The sequence below is a fragment of the Dromiciops gliroides genome, chromosome 1, assembly GCF_019393635.1.
Source record: "Dromiciops gliroides isolate mDroGli1 chromosome 1, mDroGli1.pri, whole genome shotgun sequence".
Classification (NCBI taxonomy): Eukaryota; Metazoa; Chordata; class Mammalia; order Microbiotheria; family Microbiotheriidae; genus Dromiciops; species Dromiciops gliroides.
In genome coordinates, this window is record NC_057861.1 from 387,634,294 (window position 1) to 387,656,787 (window position 22,494).

The 22,494-nt window shown below is 37.8% G+C and overlaps 1 protein-coding gene across 6 annotated transcripts in view; it reads right to left on the minus strand.

The window, feature by feature from the left end:
- The window catches only part of ERBIN (erbb2 interacting protein), a 192,161-nt gene that overhangs the window by 146,347 nt on the left and 23,320 nt on the right, over positions 1-22,494 (minus strand). For all 6 annotated transcript variants that reach the window (XM_043987553.1, XM_043987538.1, XM_043987530.1 and 3 more), the window contains exon 2: positions 7,736-7,869. The gene's annotated coding sequence lies outside the window, so the exon portion shown is untranslated. The remainder of the gene's footprint in view (positions 1-7,735; positions 7,870-22,494) is intronic.

Consider the following 22,494-nt stretch of genomic DNA (forward strand, 5'->3'; position numbering starts at 1 on the left):
ACTCAATCTTAAAGAGCCACCTGAGGTATGGAAAAGCTAAGTATCAGAGACAGGACTTGAACTCAGGTCTTCCGTAAAAACAAGGCTTCCTTTAAAAAAAAAAGCTATTGGGAAAACATCCTGAAGAAAATTGGAACTTGAAGAAAGCCAAGGAGCCAAGTTGTTGAAACACAGGGAACAGCGGTAGTCTTCTGCAAATGACAAGGACAACAGTTTCACTAGATTGAATTGTAAGTGAAGGGGGTATAAAGTATAAAAAGAATGGAAAATTAGGGATGGGGGCTACAAAGAGGGATAGGTTATGAAGGCTTTAAATGCCAAAGAGAAATGAGGATTTTGTATTTGAACATAAAAGTTAGAAGGAGCAACTGGAGTTTATTGGGTAGTAGGGTGACATGGTCAAACCTATACTTTAGGAAAATCACTTTGGTGGATGAATGGATGAACTGGTATAGAGAATTTTTTGGCAGGCTGACCTGCCAGCCAACTATTGAAATAGTCCAACCAAGAGGTCATAAGGGCTGGCACCAGGGTGGTGACAATATCAGAGGCAAGAAGGAGGCCTATTAGAGAGATGTGGCAAAGGTAAAATTGACAGGTCTTCGAAGAAGATCAGTTTGGGATGGCGGTGTAATCTCCACCTAGTTTACAGAACTGGGAAGCCGGAGTTGCCCTCCATAGTCTTAAGGAAGTTTGGAGGGGGAGAAGAGTTTTGTTTTGTTTTGTTTTGTTTTTGTTTTTGCAGGGCAATGAGGATTAAGTGACTTGCCCAGATTCACACAGCTAGTAAGTGTCAAGTGTCTAAGGCTGGATTTGAACTCATCTTCCTGAATCCAAGACCAGTGCTTTATCCACCGTGCCACCAGCTGCCCCCAGGGAGAAGAGTTTTGGAAGAAAGATGAGTCCAATTTGGGGCATACTGAGTTTAAGTTGTCTATTTACAGGACATCAAATGTGAAATGTCTGAAAGGCATCTGGAGATTCAAGACTGGAGATCAGCAGAGACACAATAAGTGTACACAATAAGTGGATTTGAGAATTATTAGCCCAGAGATGATAATCCATAGAGTATGATAAGATCATTGAGTTAAATGTTATAGGGAGAAAAGCCAGGAGAAAGGAGACTAGAGAAAAAACCTAGAGAAAAGAGAGTAACAAGAAGGAGGTAACTGACAGTGTCAAAGGCTACAAGGAAGTCAAGAAGGATGAGGGTAGAGGAAAGGTCATTGATTTGGAAATTAGTCATCACTAATAACTAGAGAAAGCAGTTTTAATTGAACGATAGGGTCAGAAACCAAATTGTAGAACATTAAGAAGAGAATACTAGGAGAGGAAATAGGGGCATCTATTGTAGATAACCTTTTCAAAGAACAGAATAGATAATGGGACAATAATTAGTGAGGATGGAAGAATCAAGTGAGGGGTTTTTGAGGATGAGGCAATCGTGGAGATGTTTGTAAGCAGGAGGGAAGTGGCTAGGAGACAGATATTCAATAGAAGTGAGAACAGAGATGACAGAAGGGCAATCTGCTGAAGAAACAAGGATAGAAGGGAATCAATATGCAAGTACAGGTATTTATTTATCTGGGCAAGGAAAAAGAGCCACCTTTTATTGGGAGACAAGAGTGAAGGAGAAGACAGTAGCATAAGGCATGACCTGAGGGATGTGAGATGAACAAAGAGGAAGTTTTCACAAATGGCCTCCATTTTTTTTTTCAGTAAAATATAAGGCACACTTCTCAACAGAGAGAGTGGGAGGAATGGGAGCCACTTAGGTTTGAGGAGGGGTGGTTTGGCAAAGCGGCTGTGGTGAGTGGGATAATTAGGGAGGTATAAAAAGGCTGTTTTTGGATAGAGCACTGGCCCTGGATTCAGGAGGACCTGAGTTCAAACCCAGCCTCAGACACTTGACACTAGCTGTGCGACCCTGGGCAAGTCCCTTAACCCTCATTAACCCAGCCTCCCCCCCCCCAAAAAAAAGACTTTTGATGCAGTAAGGACTCAGTAGGGGGGTTGGGTAACATAAACATGAAGTGGACCCAATCAACATGATTTTATGATTTTTCTCCACCTTTATTCTGCAGCATGAATACAGAAGCAAAGGCAATGGATAGTAGGAGTGATTCAGGGCTAAGGCCTCGCAGGGAAAGTTCGCTTATACCACAAGGGCCTGGTAAGAGACTTGAGCAGAAGACAATGCAGAGCTGAACTGGCTCAGCAAAGGGCCAAGATGGAAAAAGGAGGAAAAGTGTAGCTAATAGAAGAGTGATAGCCTGGGAAAGAACTTCGGGGTCAAGGGATTGAAAGGCATAGCATAGATGAAGCACAAGATTTAGAGTTAAAAGGCAAAGAGGAAGAGGTTTATTCCTCCTGTAAACTCACTTAGAATGAGATCAGCTTACTTTTTTTTTTTTTTTTGCAGGGCAATGGGGGTTAAGTGACTTGCCCAGGGTCACACAGCTAGTAAGTGTTAAGTGTCTGAGGCCGGATTTGAACTCAGGTACTCCTGAATCCAGGGCCGGTGCTTTAACCACTGTGCCATCTAGCTGCCCCCGAGATCAGCTTACTTTTTATCTAAGAGCAGGACTGTTTCTTTTAGGCAACATTAGAAAGACCCTGTGCCTCAGCATTCCTCCAATGGTCACCACCTGATAATCCCTTCAAATGGACTGAAGAACTTCTTTAAATTAATTATTGACTAACACTGTCCTATAATAATTATGTTTCAGGTTATCAAGAAATTCCTTCATACTCTTAATCAAGTTATTCAGCAGAACTTTCCAACATAAATAGGTGCTTCCTCTGATAAAACCACCTTTATATTACTTTTATTTTCTTGTTTTTTACCTCCCAAAAAATGTTACCTATTTTCATTACCCACCTCATTTATCAAATTTGCATCCAAATGACTTTTAACCACTTCTAAAAATCCAAGGTCAGCTGAAGGGAAGTTCTCTTTTAAAAAAAACAAAACCAAAAAAAGGCGGGGGGGGGGGGGGGAGGGGGAGGAGTTCATGGCGGGGGTTCACGGATCTTGAAAATATTTTGAGCAAATGCAAGTTTCATAAAGTGAAAGCCTCCTAAAAGGTGAATGGTACAATGCTCATTTGGATTTCTGATATGAGTTCTGTTATGTTTTTTAAAACCCAATTTTAAATTTCACATCTATTCCTATTAAATTTCATCTTATTAGATTTAACTCTATTGTTCTAACCTCTCAAGATACTTTTGGATGCTGTGTTAATCACCTAATATGACAGCTATCCTTTCTAGATTTGTGTCATCTATAAATGACAAGTATGCCTTTATTCAGGTTTTTAATATAAATTTTATACAGTAAAGGGCTAAGCATATATCCCTAGGGAACTCCACCAGAGGCCTCCAAGGTGACATTTATTCATTAATGTCTACTCTAGAGTCCTTCAACCAGTACTGAATCCATATAATTATCTATAGTCTAGTCTATTTCTCTAACTTTCCATAAGGTTAGAACATATTAAATACATTCTAAAATCTAGGCAATCTGATTTACAGAATTCTCCACATCTAAGAACTTTATCTAAAAAGAAATGAAGTTTAATCTGACCACTAGCCCATGGTTACCATTTCTACCCTTTTTTTTTTCATTTCTTCCCCCCCCTTTTTTTCATTTCTTCCCTTTTAAAAGGAAAAGGTGGGGCAGCTAGGTGGCACAGTGGATAAAGCACCAGCCCTGGATTCAGAAGGACCTGAGTTCAAATCCGGCCTCAGACACTTGACACTTACTAGCTGTGTGACCCTGGGCAAGTCACTTAACACCAACTGCCCCGCCAAAAAAAAAAAAAAAAGAAAAGAAAAAGGAAAAGGCTTCCAAGCTTGATGGGCAAATACTGTGGGGAAGGTTTTTAAAAGAACATGAATAAGAATTGCACAAAATGATAAAGTGTAGATGGATTACAATCTGAGCATCCAAAGGGGAATATCCTTGAAGGATTGAAATGGTCTTGGCATTTTTTGCTGTCAATCATCCACTGACATGCCATAAACGAAGAAAAAAAAAAAATAAGTTAATCTATGTGTATCTTGTGCTTGAGAAGAAAGTACTTCAAAAAGCTTAAAAGGTTTTTTAAAAGTATCTAGTAACAATAAATCACATTTATATACCACTCTGAAGTTTATTAAGTTATTCACAACAGCACTGCCAGGTAGGTGGGAGAAGTATTATTTTCCCCATTTTATAGCTAAAAGAACTGAGCTTAAAAGGACTAAAATCAATTCACAAAACCTTTTTCCTCAAAGCCAAATACAATTGGAAGTTTTTAACAAACCAAAATAGAAATTTTAACAAAACAAAATATAAATTAATAATGAATATATTAACAGACAATGCACTAAGAAAAGAGGAAGGGAGAAACAGCATGGTGAATAGGATGGCAAGACCTGGGCTCAAATGCTGCTTCCTACATATGTATATGTAAATTGATGCATACATATATATGTGAATGTATGTACACACACACATTTATACACTACCACACATACACACTTTTAAAAAGTGAATCAAAGGAATTTCATCTTTAATACAGAAAGGGCTAAGATCATACATGCTAGAATTTACTGAGACTTTTTTTATAATACTGCTTCTGTTCTCTTGCTTTAATATTCTGAAAAACCTGCCAAACTTACTGTAAAAGTAAGAAATCCCAGGCACTTTCAAGACCTAGGCCTTCAAACTAGCTCTGGAAACCTCTGCTCTGTTTTTATGTCTTTCAATTCTTTAGGCCTTTGAAATCACACAAGGTAAATGGAATTGAGAACTATTTTTACCACCCCAAAATGTTTGTTCTGTCTTAACATTTTCAAAAATAATAGTAGCAGCTCCACAATATAATAGCTTTGTAAACATTATGACAATTGTACAATGTAAGTGGCATAGGTATTATCCTCAATGCATAAATGAAGGTACTGAGGCTCAGGAAGGCCAAGTGGTTTGTCCTAGGTCACAGAGCTACATCAGTGTGGAAGGCAGGTCAAAAGAAAGAAAAATAACTTTAAAGATATAAAAATTGTGATCATTTCAAAGAGCAAATGAAATTCCAGAATCAATCAAGAAGCATTTACCATTAAAGTGTTTACTGTGTGCCAGGCAATATGCTAATGTGCAGGGATCCAAAGAAAGGCTTTAAAAAAAGGTCCCTATGTTTTCAAGGGCCTTACAGTCAATGGGGGAGGTAGAACACAAATAACTACACACAAACAAGACAGATACATGATAAACTGGAGATGATCTCAGAAGGAATCACAAAAAGAAAAGCTTTGAAAGTACTATGCTGAAATTTGTTATGAAGTACTTACAAATAAAAGGAAACTAAACATAATGGAGAGTCGGTTTCAAGTATAACCCTCTCTTTTTTCTTGATTGTATATGGAAGTGCTTATTTTAATTTTTATTTCTAAGTTCAGAACAATATAAATGGGAAAAAATTTTTAAATCATCTGAATTGACAAAGCAAACGCTTCATAAAAAGGCTAGTACAAAAACTTCACTCCTACAACAAATCAAAGGCATATTTTTTCTTTCACAAATGATAATTATAAAGGTAATATTCACTTACAAAAGTTTAGCTAATTTTGCCAGCTTTTGCCTCCCAAATCTGGTAAAGTGGTCCTATTCACCTCTACTGATAACCTTCAGGTTAGAGAAGGATGAGGATTGGTTACTGACTTTACAAGAAATACACAAAAGCTCCTGAACCAAGGTAATGGAATAACATCTCCATTTTCTTGCTGAGGTCCTATATTTATTACCCAAACTCCTTGCCCAGATCTTGACTCTTTTCCTAAGCTCTGACCAGTGTCTGCTCATGCCATACAAAAGATAGATTTCATATACTTTCTATTTGTTGAGATTAGCTATCCAAATTTCTGTACACTTAGACCCATATAGCAAAATCAAGAGGAACACACACTTATTACAAGAAAAAAAGAAGGGTTAAATAAACCCTTCTAACATCCTGCCTCTCTTGTCCTTCCATCAATAAGGAACTCTAGACTCTAAGGCTGCTTTCCCTCTGGCCATCCAAAATCCCTTTCACCAGTATTTCACTCAGTGCCAATCATCAAAATTACTTTCCTTTCCTCTCCTCCTCTCTCAGTATTTATTTCTGTAACAATTCTGGTCTTCTGCATGCAACTCAGCTAGGTGTTAAGAGAAAAATCAGAGTAACCTTAATTTAAACTGAAATGTGACCCATCTGTATCAGATCTAGCATCTGTTGTGTAGTATACTGATTAATACGAATAAATCTCTAATTGATGGAATTTCAGAGTTTTTAGGCTGAAGTGGCCTTCTGTTAAGTCTCACTACTTAATCCATTCTGTCTATGTAAAATGTATATCCTAAGAATAGGATGAAAAATGAGCAGAGCAAAAAGCTGCTCTGAATTCCTCTTAAAAATCCCTGAATAAACAACTCCAGGGCTAGAGCAGAGAACCTGAAATGGGAATAGAGAGAGATCATTCATCACTCCCAGTCCCTTCCTTGAGAGAAAGCATAGTTAGGATAATCTGCATTTCCACTTCTGGAAAACCCAAGCCCAAGTTTTAAATGTTTCTTCATTCCTCAATGAAAAGGCAAAACCTATCACAAAAGGGAGATGGTATGCCACATTAATAAAGACAGACTCTCTACTCCCCAGCTTCTTCCCTGTTCTATTTACCAAAAAAAAAAAGAGGTAAAGGGAGAAATTGGAGAGGCCCCCAGAGCAGCTTTCTCTTCCACTTATGTCTCTGTTCTCCTTAATGATGCAAGAAGAGCTTTTAGTTTAACTGTATACAAGTCATTACAATTCTTTTACCAGAGAATCTTACTATGCAACCTAGTAAGGATTAAGTATTTTATGTTCTATTTTATGTTTATTAACATTGAAATCCATCATCCCATGAAAAGTTTGTTCATGTTGTTCTCCGTTTATGATTCAGAGGAAACATTAGTTCTGACACCTCTTTGCCTAATATTCTTGCCCTAATTTCTTATTTCTGCTGACTACTCTACCTTCCACTTTGTTTCTGGGATACCCGGCCCTTAACCCAGTTTATCAGCCTCCAACTTTCTGCACACCAGTCATATGTTTCTGGATTATGATTATAATACCTTCCTGACCCTATGACATTTTGTCCACATCTGGTCCCAATTCCTTTGTGACCCTAAAAAAAGTTGGTAGTGTGTAGCAATATGGTATCAATGTATATTAATAATGTAAATAGTACGCCTGAAAATTTTCAGGTTCTCAAGCTCAAATTCCATATCAACCCTATATTAGAGAACCTTGGATACACTCAACCATGACTAGATCTTTAGGTCTCGGGTTAATAAGACTTCTTAGATTCACCCTGAAACAGATTAGAATAAAAATCAAAACCTTATAACACAGTAGACATGATACATGAAGCAGATCACTCCTCATCAATATAGAATCATGTTCCTAAGGCTGCAAAATAATCAGGTACACTGGAGGATAAGACTAGGGAGTAAAGATTTCTTTCAACCCAAAGTCCACTTGAAAACTTTGCACTAGGGTATCAAATTATCCCTCCAAAAAAGCCAACCTATTTAAGTCAGTTGAGGAAAAGATAACTACTTTTCCAAAATTTTTCTAAAGAAAATAGAAACCTTGTATAAATCAACTCTATTACATCAAACCCAAGATTAAATAAATTATTACCATTTTCAAATGACTACTTAGGCAAGTCTTACCCGATTACTCCACTTCCTCTTGTTCACAATCAAGGATTCAGAGTCAATTTGGGATCTTAGACCTCAGACTTCCGATTGATTCATCATAATATTGGAGATGTCCATACCTATCCACTGGTGGCTATTCCTGGTCACTGCATTAAAAAAGGAAACAAGTATAAATGTTTCTGATTACATAAACATATTAGCAACCCTCTATCACTGAAAAGGGAATGATAAAATAATATGGGATCCTAAAGTCAACCTAGCTTAACAGCAACATACGTGATAAAAAATAAATCCAAATGTCCATGATATCTGAGCACTCGCATCAACATAAGGTCTCAGAAATCTAACCCTGGATCTGCTGCTAAATAGTTATACTACCTTGGACAACTTAACTCAGTTATCTGGACCATAGTTTCTTCAAGTGTATCCTAATCTTGACAAATTTTTACTACCAACAGATCTGTGTTCTGTAGAACCTACAAAATTTTTTTTTCCTACCTGGATCCTGCTTTTCCCATTCCCAACTCCCTATCCCTGCTTCACAGGCTGAGGCTACAGAGAGTAAAGAATTTAGATATTTCATCATTCCAGGGTATAGATTAGGTCAGGAAACATGGAGAGAATCTCTGAAGTTCCTTTTAGCTCTTTATAATAACTTAAATCCTTTACCCAAGTGTAATTTCTACAACTGCCATCTCCCATCTCCACACCTTTGCCTAGCAGGCATGTTCCCCCACCCCCTCCTTAACTCCATCCCAGAGTCTCATGCAGCTCAGGCAGTATTTTCTGCATGAAGCCTTTCCTGATCTCTTCAACTGCTAATGCCACCACCACCACCTTTGTTTAACTATTCCATGTATGTGTATATAGGTATTAACTATATTTAACATGTGTATGTGTGTATAAAATTTTTTAATGTATGTTTCCCAGTTAGGATGTGAAGTTCATTGTGAGTAAGAAATGTTTCATTTTTTCATACTTGTATGCCCTGGTACATAGTGGCTTCCTAATAAATACCTGTTAATTGATAGATAATAAATTAAACCTCGGAACAGCGGGATTGGAGAAATGAGGTAGCAATTCACCTACATTCTCAAAATAATTCAAGTTGTAAATGAATACACTTCCCAAATATAAACCATCAGTTACTAAAGGACTGGGTGAAAATACCCAGTTGCAACAACATTATAAAATAGAACCTTTGTCGAAAACTTCAAGCATTTCAAATCCTATTAAAGCAAAAAAAGTAAAAGCTTCTATAACAAAAATGCAACTGATGCCTTGTTTGTTTTGAGTAATATAAAATACCCCCAAAGTATATAAAGTAGTATTTGTATGCTAAAATTCAATTATCACATGTATGTAATATGTAAATAACCACTAGTTTTACATACATTTTTTCTCATACTCATATACCAAGATCCTGATACACATATTTAATGAATTCTATAATACCAAGCAGAAATCAAGTCCCAAGCTCTAGTGCTCTCAATATGCTTACTATTTCACCCCCTCAGTTTTCAACTCTCCCAGAACCTTCCTTATTTGTATATTTAATTTTTTGAAAAGAAAATTTTTTTGTCTTTATCTCATTCATTCTGACACAGGAGAATATAAGACAAAAATAAAGGGTGCAATTCCCCCTGAGATTGCTCTTCTCTCCAAAACCCCTTGTTATTACTTTATTGAGTCTCCCATGAAGATGTGGGTGACTCTTCTTACTTGGTCAACTCTGCCTTGATTCCATCCCCTTCTGCATTTTCCAGTAATTTGTCCCTACATGTATCCCTTTTCTATTATTTTCTTCCTTGCTACCTACAAATATGCCCAGGTCAACCCCATACTTTAAAAAAACCTTCACTTGATCTTTCTATCACTTCAATTTATTATCCTATCTTTCTACTACCCTTTTTCAAAGTCCTAGAAAAAAAAAATCTATGTTCATTGCCTCAATTCCTCTCCTCTCACTTCTTTACCCTTTGTAATCTGGCAAGGTCACTCAAAAGAAACTGCTCTCTCCAAAACTGCCAATAATTTCAATTGCCCAATCTGAAGCCCTTTTCTCTGTCCTCATCCTTCTTGACTGTTCTGCACCATATATTATTTACCACCTCCCTGTCCTACTGTCTTCTCTGAGTTTTCTAGATACTGTTCTCTCCTGAGTCTCTTCTCACCTATTTGACTACTCAGTTTCCTTTCCTGGAATATTGTCCATATCATGCCTCTCCCTGTATATTTATCCCAGGAGTCTATCTGGGGCCTCTTCTCTCCATACACTCTCAATTAATGATCTTATCAGGTCACCACTGTTGCTATTCACTTATTTATAATGACTCCCATATCGATATATATCCAACCCCATCCTTTCTCCTGAGTTCAAGTTTTGCACTACCAGTTGCCTACTGAACATTCTGAACTGGATGTCTTATAGACCTTTCAAACTCAGGAGAGAACTCATCATTTTCCCTTCTTCTAAGCCCACTACAAAGACGTGGACCCCAGGCATGGGGGCAACTCTTGCCCCACATGACACCCTCAGACGAAACTTTCTCCTGGACTTCAGATCTATGAAGAACTTGTATTTCCCCCACCTTGTGGTAGACTCTCGCTGCCCAAAGATCCAGAAGAACTGTGTGCTCTTTACTCAAGCCCTTTTTTTTCTTAAGACCTTCTCTATATGTCTCATGATAATTTCTTCCCCATAGTTTTCACACTTACTGTTCTAACCCCTGTCCTCCCACTGCATTCATATTCTCTATCTAGCCTGCTTAGTTTGCCAACAGCAAATCTCACAGATAAATTGTAATAACGGATTCAGCCTTTCATGCACAGTACTTACTGATCTAGGCTGGTTGCTAGACTTCTACTTCTAATAGTCATGAGATTTGATTCTTTATGAATCCACCTTCAGACTCTGGTGTGCCCAAAGTTTCTTTCAGCACAGTGTTTCTTCCTAGAGAGACTACCATCTTTCCCTCTACTCTCCTCCTCCACCCCTCACCCTTTCCCATAATTCTAACCTTGTCATCCAGTCTGCTCTCATGCCCAACTCACTGGCAGAACTTAAATGACAGCACATCATAGAGCCAACAATTAACAAATACAGCTCCCTAAATCAATGTGTTAACTTCTAACAATTACCCCTTGTGTTCATGCAGCTCACAGGGAAAGCAATTTACATCTCACTATTTAAGTTATTTATTAAAATCCAGATTCACAATTAGAAAAACTCTTAAAATTCAATGACAAAAACTTCCTTCCACAAACCCTGGAATGAATACCAATACTTTTCTCTTTACCAAAATTCTATGAGTATTCCATGAGATGTTTCTCCTAAAAATGAACTCTTTTCTAGTATTTCTTCCTCTTGAGGAAATTTAATTCCACTTTCAATGAGGAAAAAGGTATTATATTAGTCACAAGTCCTTAATTTACATTTCTCAATATTTTCTTTGCCCACAATGATCAAACTCAAATAAGTTACCAAAGCATAAGATCTATAGCCATGAAATATGATATTCATTTCCATTATGAGTAATCTAAGACTTCTTTCCCAGGAAACAGCATGATACTCACACAGTCCCTAGAAGAGGTTATCTGAAGTCTTCCCTTAACTGGTTTTCTAATATAGAATCACTATGCTAGTTTTATATAGAGTCTACTTCTTAGACTTTAAACATAATACAAGCAAAGAATGACTTCCTAAAGTGGAAATGAGTCATCAACCTCTGGCAGGAAGTACAACATAATCAAAATAACCCTTCTCATCCTGGTTAAAGGCCAATTAAGGGTAGATGTCTATAAAATTATGCCTCTAGTCACTGAAGAATCTTTTTTTTTTTAAGTTAAAAGCTTTTAAGTGGAAATCAAGCTAAAAGTTAAGAATCCCTTTGTATGATAATAAAACATGCCCCCAAACTGGCTAATATTTCCTTTAAGATTTTTTACTTAGAGAATTAAAAGCTAAGAATACTAGAGATGAGCTAGAGTTTTAACATAGTGTTTACCTGAAAAAACAGAAAAATATTTATATGGTGTAAGGAGAAGCCTGGGAAATCAGAAGACCTAAGTTTTAAATCCTGACTACTCTTAGACTGTTTTGCTATGTGAAGATAAGGGCAGCCAGGTGGTGCAGTAGAGTACTGGCCCGAAGTTGGGAGGACCTGTGTTCAAATGTCACCTCAGACACTTACTAGCTGCTGTGACCCTGGGCAAGTCACTTGCAAATGGGGTCCATTTGCCTTAAAAACATCCAGGCCATCTCCAGTTGTCCTGATATGTCTTGCCACTGAAGGTGAGAGGAGTTGATGACCTAAATCCTATTTGGTGCAAGTCATGAAATCACCCTGATGTCATGGTACTCCTTGAGAATGAAGGACAAACAATAACAAAATGTGATGATGAATAAATCAAAGTCTCTGATACTAATCTATAAAACATACTGTAAAACATCTACCTTCTCTACCTGATCTATGGTTCACATAAATATCCCAAGGATAAAATAAGCTCCATGAAAATACTGAAACAAAAATAAAAGTACTAGTTAAACATGAAGTGGTATTATTATTATTAGCAGAAAGATTACTAACTAGATTGTATCCTTAGCAACTCATATCTATTAGTCCTAACCTTGCACAGCTTGTCAATCACTTATTGCCCTGTTTTCTAAAGTATAAACTGATATAATACCAATAAAATGAAAATGCAGACATAAAGTCAGCCAGTGAACAAGCTTTTATTAAACATACACTATATACTAGACATTGTGCTAAGTGTTGGGAATATAAAAGAAAGCTAGTCCTACCCCCCCACCCCCCGCTCCCCAAAAATCCCTACTCTCAAGGAGCTCACATTTTAATGTGGGAAGATAACATTCAAATAATAACCACGTACCAAAAATATATATACAAGATGAATTGGAGAAAATCTTAGAAGGAAGGGACTAAGATTAAGGAAAAATAGGAGAGACTTCTGACAGAAAATAAGACTTGAAGACCAAAAAGTCAAGAGGTAGAAAAGAGGAAGGAAAGTGTTCCAGGCATAGGGGACAGCAAGTAAAATAGGACAAAGCTTCTTTTTTTTTTCAGGGCAATGAGAGTTAAGTGACTTGCCCAGGGTCACACAGCTAGTAAGTGTCAAGTGTCTGAGGCCGGATTTGAACTCAGGTCCTCCTGAATCCAGGGCTGATAGTCTATCCACTGAGCCAACTAGCTTCCCCTGACGAAGCTTCTTAAACTGGGGGTCACAACCATAACTGAATGTGGGAGTGGCAAAAAATCTGGTAACAGTAAACAGTTATGAATACCTATTTTATATACTTATATACCCCAGGTTGCAAAAAAAATTTCTCAGGCAAAAAGGGGTCAAGTGGAAAAAGCTCTGAAATAGGAGCCTGGAATGTCATGTTTGAGGCCATCATCACAGAATAAGTGAAAAGAAATAAAGTGTAAGAAGACTGGAAAAGGGTGGGGGGAAGAGATTCAAGCTTATAAAGGACTTTGAATGCCAAACAGTTTGATTATAGTCAATTCTGATTAAACAAAGGTAATCAGAAACACACAGATACAAATAACCCAATTACATTAAACAATTATTTATTATCTGTATACTATGTACAAGGCACTGATAACTCAAATACTCAAATTGTAACTTTCTTGGAGGGTATGCCTCTTTTTAATCTCTATATCTTCCAGTTATTTCAATCCTTGAAACAACTAGATACACAAAGATAAAAACAACAACAACAAAAAAACCAGTCCTTAAGTTCTAAGAAAATTACAATGTAACAAGAAGAATCAGACCCAGAAAAAGAAGTATGAAACAAAATAGAATGTTTTAGGGTCAAAGGAGCAATCTTTCCCCCCCCCCCCGTTCCCCCAAAAAATAGCTAAGAAAATTTGAGGAGACATCACTTTCATTTGGCAGAAAATCTGGAAAAGTTTCAAGGAAGATATGAAACCTGAGCTAAGAGAAGTATTTCAAGGGGAGGAACTGAGAAAGGAAGTATTACCTAGTAATGAAGATCAAAGCAAATGAATTAAAAAGCAAGGGAGTACCAAATGTGATCAGGGAATAATAGAAGTCCAATTCACATAACACAACAATTCTACAAAGTGAATAAAGGGAAACAGTATGAAATAAGACTAGAAGGGTGACTAGTGGCCTGAATAAAACAAAGTTTAACAGCAGAAGAACTGACAAAAAGTATTTTTTAAAACACTTGAAACTCAGTAAGGCTTAGATATTTCTATACTTCATGCTTTATGCCTTTTTCTGTCTTTGTTATCAACATGCCTTAGTATTTTTAAGACTTTTTGAATAATGAAAGAAGAAACATGTTGTTCTACCTACAAAAACTAGATGTGTCAAATGACAACAGATGACTCTTTGCCCTATTCTTAAATTGCAGTTCTTCTAGTATACTTAAGAAGCATTCCATCTCCACTTCCACAAGTTTGTCTAGGACCTGAAATGCACTTCCCTCCTTGCCTTACCTCTATGAGAATCCATAACTTTCAGTAAAGATCAGTGGCCACATTTCCCAGAAGCCTTTCCTGATTCCTCTGGTTCTTAGTGCGCTCGTGCTCGCTCTCGCTCGCTCGCTCGCTCTCTCTCTCTCCTCTCCCCCTCTCCCTCTCCCTCTCTCCATATTTTAGAAGGGGGTGGATTGCTGGATTTAGGGTAAAAGATATTGAGTTCTATTTTAGACAAGTTGAGTTTGATATATTTCCAGGATATCCAGTTTGAAATGTCAAAAGGGAAGTGGTGATGCAGGACTAAATAAAGCTCAATGGGGAGACTGGGGCAGGATATGTAGATGTGGGAGTCATCAGAAATGACAATTAAACCCTTTGGATCTGATATGGTCAGCAAGAAAAGGAATGTAGTTAAGAGTAAGGGGCCTTGCCCTGCAAAAAAAAAAAAAAAAGAGTAAGGGACCTAGGACAGAGCCTTAGGTAGAAATACAGTGTGTGATATGGATAAAGATTGAGTACAGGTGGGAGGAAGGACTGAAGAGAGGAAGGACTGAAGAGAGGAAGAAGAGGCACTGATCACAGGCAGCTTTTTCTAGTAGGCTGGATGTTACAGTAGAATAAGAAACCAATTTTCATCCAGGAAAACAATTTATTTAGCAAGGCACGCGATTGTAGAAGCAAATTGTGTCCAAAGCTCTCAGTAGCCAAGGACCCTGACCATTGGTTTCTACACAGTTAATATACAGTTTTGAGGAAGTGAATAACAATAAAAACAATCATAGGGGATTGAAGTACTTGGTTTCTTATTGGTGGAGAGGATGGGGAAGACACTAAGGTAAGAATAGTTTTGTGACATTTATTAATTCTGGTGACCTTTGTTTGGAAGGGGGAGTAATCTTGTGACCTCTCCAAAATCAAGTGAGTTAAAAGCAGCTGAAATTTAACTTCACAAAAGGGTGGATAAAGGCAAAATGGAGTCACTAATACTATTTTTAATAGCTATAGGATGATAGATTGAAGGGATTTTTAAAAATCTAGTTAAGGGGGGGGGCGGCTAGGTGGCACAGTAGATAAAGCACTGGCCCTGGATTCAGGAGTTCCTGAGTTCAAATCTGGCCTCAGACACTTGACACTTACTGGCTGTGTGACCCTGGGCAAGTCACTTAACCCCCATTGCCCTGGAAAAAATTAAAAAAGAATTTTTTTAAAAATCTAGTTAAGGGGTTTGTTGTTGTTTTTAAAGAGGCTTGGGGAAGTTTGAAGGGAGTATGAAAGGAAAAGTTTGAAAATTTCAGAAGAGGAATGACTGACTGAAGTTTCAATATGCTGGAGAACATGGAAAGGACCACATGGGATCAGAGGCACATGCAGAGAAAGAGCTTGGTCTTGGCAAGGAAAAGAGCCAAGTCACTGTCAGACAATGGAGGAAAGGAAAGGATAGAAGGGAGAAGAATGTCATGGGGAGGTTGAGATAAAAGGAAAGAAGAGTTCATTTCAAATGGCCTCAATTTTCTAAGAGGTTAGGTCCCCAAGAGAGCAAGGAGAGGGAAGGAGGGAGGGGGGAAGAAAGGTATGGGAAGCTAAAGTAGAGGGAAAAAAAGTTTGGAAAAGCTTCTGTGGGAAGTGAGATAGGGGATAAATTAAGGAGGAATAAAAGGACTTGACTTCAGGCAATAAGAATACAGCTCAAGCTGAATAACATCAATTTATAATGTACCTAGTCAGCACATGACTTCCATTCAGTAGCACATGAGCAGAAGTGGCAAATGGAAATAATTTAGGACTGAGATTTGGCAAGAAATTAGCAGACAGGGAAAGGGGACACAGATTTCGAAAGTAAAAGGAAATGTGGACTTGAATTGAATATAGGGCAATCTTTGAACTTGGGTTTTAGGAACATGAAGACACCCTCCACCAACATCCTTCAATAATTTATCGGTTTATCAGAAAAAAAAAAAAAGAAGAATTTATCCGTGTTCCCCAGATTGAATACAGACAGTTGGGGCAGGGGGAGGAGGACAACTCTTTTTCTGATTTCAAGGAATTGCACCTGTTCCCTCTTGCCTCCCAACCTGGAAAGTCTTCTAATCTTTTCTCCAATTAGAAATTAGAAATCAGACCACCTTGTATCCTGGTTTATATCCTGTTAATTTTTTTTCTTTTAATGAATAAAAATCTTCTCTTCCCCTCTGCCCCCCAATATTCAGGATCCAGTACCTAGTTGAAAGGGCCTAATCCTGATTCATTATCCAATTGCACCCTGCCAATAAATTGACATGTTTGGAAGCTCAAAAGAGAAAGAAAACAAAACAATCTATCAGTAATTGATAGTCTTAGAGACTTGCTTAGGGCACTAAGATTAAATAAACAGCTTGTTTGTGAACCAAAAAGCTAATATAAATCAAAGCAGTCTCCATGTCAGTCTAAACAATGGACACTTCATTTAGCTGAGTTTTTTTTCTTTATTCATTTGCCTAGTTGTTAATGCTTTTCAACTGCCCCCAAATATTTTTATTTAATTATTTGTATACCTATTATATACTCAAAGTACAATGTAACTTGCTTGAAAACAGGTCTTTTGTTTTTGCTTTTATATCTGCCTGGCAAAGTGACTGGCATATAATATGCATGAGGTAAAGAGATCTACTTTTCCAAATTTTTTATTAAGAAAGCAGAAACATTATATAAATCAAATCTACTGCATCAAACACAAGATTAAATTATTGCCATTTTCAAATTAATACATAGGCAAATCTTACTAGCCATTCTGTCCCACCCAAAATGAAAATGGGAGAGTAGGATCTTACCAGTCAGTGAGCCAAAACCAAAGCCAGTGTTGTAAGAGTAGTTTGCTGCATTCACAGGGTTACCTAGGGAACTGTGGGTAGCTAATTGAAAAACAGTGAGGCTGTGAACTGATCCAACCATTCTGGAGAGGAATTTGGAACTATGCCCAAAAGGCTATGGGACTGTTCATACCCTTTGACCCAGTAATACTACTACTAGTTCTGTATTCCAAAGAGATCATAGAAGAGGGAAAAAGACCCACATGTACAAAAATATTTATGGCAGTTCTTTTTGTGGTGGCAAAGAATTGGAAATCAAGGGAATGCCCATCAATTGGGGAATGGTTAAACAAGTTGTGGTATATGAACATAATGGAATACTATTGTGCTGTAAGAAACAAGGAGCAGAAGGATTTCAGAGAAACCTGGAAGGACTTACATGAACTGATGCTGAGTGAGATGAGCAGAACCAGGAGAACACTGTACACAGTAACAGCAACATTGTGTAATGATCAACTGTGGTAGACTTGGCTCTTCTCAGCAGTGCAATGATTCAAAATAATTTCAAGTACTCATGATAGAAAATGTTCTCCACATCCAGAAAAAAAGAACTCTGGATTCTGAATGCAGATTGAACCATCCTCTTTCTACTTTTTAGCTGGTTTGTTTTCTTTTTTGAGGTTTTTCCCTGTGTTCTGATTTTTCATTCAAAATATGACTGTTTAATGTACATATATAACCTATATCAGATTTTTTTTTTGTCTTGGGGAGGGGGGAGGGAAGGGACAGTGGGAGAAAAATTTGGAACTAAAAATCCTATGAAAACAAATGTTGAAAACTATCTTTATATGTAACTGGAAAATAATAAAATACTAAAAAGAAAAAGAAAGATAGATAAGAAGAAAGAAAGAAAGAAAGAAAGAAAGAAAGAAAGAAAGAAAGAAAGCAAGCAAGCAAGCAAGCAAGCAAGCAAGCAAGCAAGCAAGAAAGAAAGAAAGAAAGAAAGAAAGAAAGAAAGAAAGAAAGAAAGAAAGAAAGAAAGGAAGGAAGGAAGAAAGAAAGGAAGAAAGAAAGGAAGAAAGAACAGATGGACAGTGGGATATTTTTCCAATGGCACTTGCACAACTGTTGCTGTGAGCATACCCAGTAGCAGCTAGGAAGAGATTAGGAATTTACACAGTGGAGAGACTGAGAGATGGCTTGTTTTGTCCTTCATTCTGATGAGGACCATAACATCAGGGTGATGTCATGACTTGCACTGAATTGGATTTAAGTGAGGGAGGGCTGTGCAGGGGTCCAAGTCTAATCCTCTACAGAAGAGTTGTTGCCAAAGTAAGCAGTCTCCCCTCCTCACAGTAAACTGTCAAACCCAAGAGATAAAGCTGGGCCTGCACTGACCTCAGGCATGGAACAAGTCAAATGAATATTTGACGTACCACACATTTGGCTTTCTGCCAGTGAGCATAATACTACAAACTGTGGATATATTAATGATCACAAAAAGAAGTTATGCCGTCTGAATCACTAGTCTGTGACTTTAACTTTGCTTTGTGTTTTAGATATACTCTCTTGATATCAAACTGAAGGAAGTCAAAAAGTTTTGAAGGGTACTTTAGTATCTGTGGCAACTTGAATAAGCATCTTCCTGCAAGATAATGTGATTTTATGCTGCCTAAAGTTATACTTAATTATGTAACTTCACATGATAAATTAAAATGTCATGTTTTCTTCTATTAGTGATTCAATTAGATTTTTTGAAACACTGGAAGAAATTATTTTATTTCCAATATAATGACCTTGTTTAAAATATTTCATATTGAACTAAGTATCTTTTAAAGTAAATGTTAAAAAGTGTTTCTCCAAAGGAAGTTAACTATTTGTCAGATTATTAAAGAGTCAGTCACCCCATTCCTTTAACAACCTTGGGAGACCTATAACCATATAACTTAGGAGGAATGCTATCTGAGGACATAAAATTTTGGGCTAAATGGGATAACTTTCAAGAGAAGAGAGTGAGGTTACAACCCTGCTCCCAATCCATCCAAGGACTGGACCTGCCATGGGCTAGAGATGAATCAGTCACCCATGGTATGGGCTAAAGTATCTCTAGCCTGAGATTAGGTAATGCCATATAGTAAAAACATATAGTATTATATAGTACTATAGTACATACACATCATAAGCGGGCCATTTGTCCACAAGATTCTTTCAGGAAAAGATTTTCAAATATGCTATTTTATTTGCCCTTTACAGATGTCTTATTTCTTACTGTGTGTGATTTGCCTTTTTCCCTTTGGGGGTGGAATCTGAGTGGTTGTGTTTTGTTTTGTTTTTAAATTATTGGAGAACTTATTTTCGGAGTACCCTTAAGAAGGTAACAAGTATTTCCCATTTATTTCACGATGACTTATGCTGCCTCTAAAATAACTAGTATATTGATACATTTTATAGATAGTAATTTGAGTCAAAGTGGAAAAAAAATCTTCTAGACCACTTCATATTCTTTCTTAAGTTTAGGAAAAGAAGTGTGAAAAGGTATTACAGGATGTGGTCTGACTAACTGAAAGACACCCATTCTAAGGAAATGCAAAGTTTGCATTTACAGCAAGAAAAAGAACGATTTTTACTACTGAAAGAAAAATTGAGCAAACTCTTACTCTATTTGCTAACTTACTAGGTAAAAACAATGGGAAACTAAAAATACAAATAAAAAACTTATGAAACTTGTGAAGGTAACAACGATGTTATATATTAATTATATCAAGAATATATTCCATATAGTAATGTTTTAAGGAACAATATTTTACTTGAGAGGCAGCAAGATGTAATGGATAACAGAGCAGGCCTCTGGCTCAGTCTGAATGTCCCAGCACAGATACTCATTCTGCCCATCTACATGAAAGAAAGACAGAGAGGTGAGGGGGATGAAGATGTGGGTAGCTTACCGGATAACTGCAGACTAGAGAGAAAGAACATCTGCCTTCTAAGGGAGGAGGGACCGAAGGGCCAGGCCTCAGTACTCTTTCCCAAGAGTCTACTCTGAGCAGTGTCGAGGAGTACTCTACACTCCAGGAAGTAGGCTAAGGACATACAGCTTAGGAATCTATGTAGCCTGAAAGGCAGAGGGCACAAGGAGTAGAAAGAAAATATCTCTAAGTAGGTATATGAGAGGAGGAAAAAGCAAAAGGCTAAGGAAAAAAGCCTTAGTAAAAATCTAGCTCACAATCAGATAAAACAGAGAAGCTAAAAAACAAAAGGAAGGATGAGGAAAACTTGAAAGAGCCAGAACAGTATAAATAAATATTCTATCATGATGGAAAATAAGCCATAAATCTTCAATCAAGAAAAGAATTCTGTGGACTGCTTAAAGATCATTGAATAGCAAATTCCAGAATGGTTCAAAAGAAAAATAAAATTGGAGGAAGAAAAAGAACAGGATATTTCAAAAAGCAAAGGAGCTCAAGCTGTGTGGATAGATGGATAGATGGATGGATGGATGATAGATAGATAAGATTAGATAAATATAGACAGAAAATTCTTCCTCGTTTCTCTGCCCTTCACCCCCAACTTCTGCCCTCGATGAAACTTCAAATATACGTATTGATGCTACTTCAAATACTCAATTCTCATGACACTGCCTCACTCCACCACTCAGCTCTGCACAGAGATGATTATACATTTGATCTTGCTATCCACCCACAAGAGTTCTATTTCCTTGTTCTTAGAATTATTAGCATTCCATCTTTCTCTCCATCCAACCCATCATTCCCCCCCCCCCCTCAGTTCTTTCCTAGGCCATCACCCTTGGACTTACACTCGCCTTCTCCCACCTGATCTGAACTCCTAGGTGAATAAATTCTCTACTCCTGAATCCCTTGCCCCCTTCTTCTGTCACAAATCATGCCTCACCAAACCCAAACCTTCTTCATTCTTATATATGTGCTACTGAACAGTGCTAGTAGTCATGAAACCATACTGATTGGATCCACTACAAATTTGTGTTCTCTAATCTAAAGCTAGTCTTACCAGGGCCTCACTTAAAGCCAGGTAATTAATTATTCTACTTCTCCCTAATCAACTCACTATTCCAACTTTTCATCTCTCCTAAATGCTCCCCACATCATCCCTGACTCCCACTCTCTCTGAAGACCTTCTTTCATACTTCAACAAAAGAGCTGATGCCCCATCTCACTTCATTCCCCCAACTATCTACTGTGCTCTAATCCTGAATGACAAGGTGGCTCTTTCCAAGCATAATGCCTTGACAGTCACTCTTGATCTCATCCCCTCCCATCTTTTCATGGAGATAGGCCACACAAATCAAACCCTGACCTAGATGCTTTTCCCCTGCTGCCTACAAATGTACTCATGTTTACCCCAAATTCTAAAGCCCTCACTTGATCTTACCATAGCCACTAGCTATCATAACCTATTTTGCTCTTCACGTCCCTTCTATGCTAAACTTCTTGAAAAAAATTTGGTGCCTCTACTTCCTCTCTCATTCCCTTCTAAATCTTCTGCAACTCTGGCTTCAGGCCTCATCATTCGACTACTCTCAAAGTTTGGAATGATCTCATTAATTGGCTAATAGCCCTTTCTCTTTACTCATCCTTCTTGATGTTCCTATAGCATCTGACACTTGATAAAAATTCCCCACCCCCTCATACTTTCTCCTCTCTACATTTTTTCTTGACACTGCCCTCTACTGGGTTTCCTCCTACCTAAAAGCTTTCTCAACCTCTTCTGCTAGACCCTGTTCTCTTTTCCTCCTCCGGCTTCCATTTGGTGATCTCATCAAGCTCCCATGGCTTCAATTACCATCTCTATGCTGATGATTCCCAGACTTAAGCATCCAACCATAGTCTCTCTTGTACTCTACACAAAGTCCAGTGATTTCAAATATAAAATCCTCCATTGGGCATGTAAAGCCCTTCACAGCCTGGCCCCTTCCTACCTTTCTAGTCTTCTCACACTTGGCTCCTATCTATACACTCTATAATCCAGCCACCTGAATCAACTTGCTATTCCTTGTTTTTCAATTCCCATCTCCATGTTTTTGAATTAGCTGTCCCATTTGGCTCCCTATCTTGGTTTCCTTCAAGTATCACCTCAAATCCCACTTTCCACAGATGACCCATTCTGATCCCCCAGCTACTAGCACCATGTCCTCTGAGATTACCTCCCATCTACTTTATACAGGGTATTCCAAAGTCTTAGTACAGTTCTAAGCTATTAAGAAAAGCTTAGGGGGCAGCTAGGTGGCGCAATGGATAGAGCACCAGCCCTGGAATCAAGAGTACCTGAGTTCAAATCTGGCCTCAGACACTTAACACTTACTAGCTGTGTGACCCTGGGCAAGTCACTTAACCCCAATTGCCTCACTAAAAAGAAAAAAAAAGCTTAGGGGACAGCTAGGTGTCGCAGTGGATAAAACACTGGCCCTGGATTCAGAAGGACCTGAGTTCAAATCCAGCCTCAGACACCTGATACTTCTTACTGTGTGACCCTT